Source organism: Apodemus sylvaticus, chromosome 4 (assembly GCF_947179515.1).
Source record: "Apodemus sylvaticus chromosome 4, mApoSyl1.1, whole genome shotgun sequence".
Classification (NCBI taxonomy): domain Eukaryota; kingdom Metazoa; phylum Chordata; class Mammalia; order Rodentia; family Muridae; genus Apodemus; species Apodemus sylvaticus.
In genome coordinates this window covers 43,175,239-43,178,860 of record NC_067475.1, presented here as the reverse complement: position 1 = coordinate 43,178,860, position 3,622 = coordinate 43,175,239, and the positions used below count along the sequence as shown (strand labels likewise).

The window sequence follows — 3,622 nt, the reverse complement described above, 5'->3', positions numbered from 1 at the left end:
CTGTGCCAGGTCCTGGAACTCCGGAGCAAGTGTGTGAATGAGTGGGTCTCTGGTTCTTGTGCCTCCTCTGGGGGCTGTTTTCCTTCTGTTGGTTTGCTTGGTCCAATTTTAATGCGATGATTTGTCTTATCTTAATTATATTTTAAAAATGTAAGAATCTGTATGTATTATAGTTTAATTAAGAATAGCATTGACGTAATTGTTGGGAAATTTTTCCATCAATACAGAGTTGAGTGGATGACAGAACTTTTAGAATTCAAAGAATTACTTTGAGAAACAGGCAGCCAGGATATAATTAGAGTTAATTTGTGCCATTTAGCTGACGTCAATGGTTAGTTTTCTCACTCTGAATAGCAAGATCTAACTTACTGAAATTCCCTGAATTTTTACTAGAATATATAAAGGAAATTAGAGATGAAATGAAAAGACAATAAGTAAGTAAATAAATAAGAAAGTAAATAAATGCTCTGACATTTCAGCAGTTTCCAACACTGCCTTTTTCTTATAGTTACTACACTTTTGTACAAATTTGCTCTCATCTCATAATTTTAATACGACATTGTTTTGTATAGGAAAAAGAGAAGGAGGAGGAGGAGGAAGAGTAGGTTCACTATGAAAATGGAATCTAAAACATAAAGAAACTTGGGGCAAACTGAAGCCGCCCTGTCCTGAAGTTCTTACAAATCAGAACCCAGTGAAGGGGCTGGAAACCCGCACACATAGATATGGGTGGGGTCAGTGGACTGGTGCTTAAGCGGACATAACTTGCACATTAGTGTCCAGTAGCCTTCTAGAGAGCTTGTTTAAAAAAAAATAGATCTGGGCTGGGGAGATGGCTCAGTGGTTAAGAGCACTGACTGCTCTTCCAAAGGTCCTGAGGTCAAATCCCAGCAACCACATGGCGGCTCATAACCATCCGTAATGAGATCTGACTCCTTCTTCTGGTGTGTCTGAAGATAGCTACAGTGTACTTACATATAATAATAAATAAATAAATCTGAAAAAAAAGAAATAAAATGTCTTAAAAAAATAGATCCTGAACCCTTCGGGTTTCTTATTCAGTGGACATCCTGAGAATACACATTCATGCTAAGTTATCAAGGGAGCTACAGTGAAGAGCACCACACAGTTACATCTGAGGGTAGATGCTTTGCTGGTAACAATGCATGACCCATGAAAGGTCTATTTCCAATGAATGAGGTGAATACATATTATGAAGAGAAATGCCTGTGGTTAGACATCAGAGAAGATATGCAAGCAAAGAAGATATGTAGCAAAGGCTACAGTTGATACTGACAGCGGAAGGACAAAAGCTAGAAGAACAAAACCTCTGAGAAAGAAAAGATGGATCCCGAAGGGGGAAAAAAAGGATGCAGAGATAGTCTGAAATCAACCATAATTATTTTGTGCACACAATACACCCACTTTGGATGTATGTACCCAACTTGAAGGATCCACAGTATTGAAACACAGAGCCACTAGAAGTGAACCTAACAAAGTTATTCGTCCTATTGTCTGAACCCTAGAGCCCCAGGTAGGCCCTGCAAGGAAGCTAGAGCTTTCAAAAAGCTATCAAAAGGTGTTTATAGACACAGGACAAAGTATTGCTTTTAAAAGTCTGGGCTGGGGTTGGGGGGTGACTGGAGAAGTCCTGTTTAAAGTATAGGCTTCACCATTTGCTACACCTACTGATCCTTGTTCTCCCCAAACATAATGCTAGCCTCATGCTTTGTCCCAAGTCCCAAGTGAGCCAATGCAGACAGGGCTCAGCCTGTGATAGGAAAAGCGTGCTGTAAGTTTCTCCCATTAAACACGCAGCAGAGCAGATGGACCAGTCCACACCTACTGGGCATCAAGGACTTTTCCTGGTGTCACTGTTTCGACTTGGTTTTTCCTGTATCTTTACTAAGAATACTGATGTCTGTTTTCTGTTTAATCCTCTAACTCACAGACAGGGGACAGCTGAGAAGAAAAGTCTGACTTTCATCCCAAAATATTTAGATTATACACTGGTTGTATAATCCAAACACACTCTGTATACTCACACATGACCTAGATGTACAGGATTTATATCGAAAGGACAATAAAAATGTTAGAACTGAGGAAAGGTGGGAGATAGTTCATTCTTAACTATCCTCTTCAGTAGCCAGCTAGGAGGAGAGGTCCTAGGTCATTCGGAAATGATTGCTGAGCATTTCCATACTAGGTTCTAGAGGGTTTTACTCCTGGATTCTTAGCTAACAAAACCTGCCTCACTACTGAGCCTTTTTAATTCTCTGGCAAGATGCTGGGCTCTAGGCCACAGGCCAACCTCCTCCCTTACCTACCTTTGGCCACCGATGACCCTCAGAGTGGGCTGTGTTAGGCTAACTCTCTCCTCCTTGCTGCCCTTGGCCAGTGATATGGAGAACAGGCGGGCTCTCGGGGCTTACTTCACCTGAACCTCAAAGGTCTATCCTTGTCTCACTAGGTCAAGTCCTCGCTGTCATTTAAAATGACCCAGCCAGTTCTCCCTCTTCCTCACAATTTCCCTCCTCCTCCTCCTCCTCCTCCTCCTCCTCCTCCTCCTCCTCCTCCTCCTCCTCCTCCTTTTTCCTTCTTCTTCTTCTTCTTCTTCTTCTTCTTCTTCTTCTTCTTCTTCTTCTTCTCTCTCTCTCTCTCTCTCTCTCTCTCTCTCTCTCTCTCTCTCTCTCTCTCTCTCTCTCTCTCTCTCTCTCTCTCTCCTCCTCCTCCTACATAATGTAGGGAGGAGCAGAGAGAGAGACTCTGTATGCTTATATACTGTCAGGACTTATGTACTGTCCCCGAACAGCAAACTTCTTGTCCTGTGATTCTTTCCTTAAAGGAGAGCTAGGAGACAATAATATTGAATAATGGCAAAGATGACCTAGTAGAGAGCCAAAGGTAAGACTGGAGGAAGCAGGGTCTGAGGAAGGCTTTCTGTAAAGTGGCTATTCTAGGATGCGCAGCAGGGGAGAGCGCAGCTTGACCTCCCTAATGAATCACGTGGGCCGACCTGGGGCTGGGACAGAAAGAGTAGAAGAACTTCTTCTGGGTCGCTGTCAGTCTCAACCTGGGGCCGGAACTTCTTTACCCTTTCCTGTAACGTAAAGGCTGCACTGACTTTTGGTGCTTGAGATTTGGTGATGAGTTCCCAGAAAGGCAACGAGTGAGACTCGGACACAGCCTCGGCCTCAGAAGCACCAGAAAACATTCTCCTTCAAAAATGACAAGTTTGATAAGAGTGTTCAGACCAACTGTAATGCAAAACTTCGTGATGGAGTAGGTCAACACTGCAAAGAAGTTCTTGAATGGCGTGTAAAAATACAGCAAATACAAACCACTGTCAAAGCCTAAGAAATGTGTTAAATGTTTACAAAAGACAGTAAAGGACTCTTACCACGTAAGGTGTAGACCATGCGCCTGTGAACTTGGAGTTTGTGCAAAATGCGGAAAGAAAGAAGAGATCGTTATTCCATTTAGTAAAGCACCAGAAACTTCAGAAAATACTAACAACTAAAGTTCTAACCATAGAAGAAGCTGCAGAGCGAAGGAAGACAGTGATGAGGACTTAGATGCTGAGTCTGACTCAGATGGTGAGGATGGGGACACGCAGGCCTGA

At 42.8% G+C, this 3,622-nt stretch overlaps 1 pseudogene; it reads left to right on the top strand.

Annotated features, from left to right (window-relative positions):
- The first annotated feature begins 3,146 nt into the window (after positions 1-3,146).
- LOC127682107 (uncharacterized protein C9orf85 homolog) lies at positions 3,147-3,622 on the top strand (annotated as a pseudogene).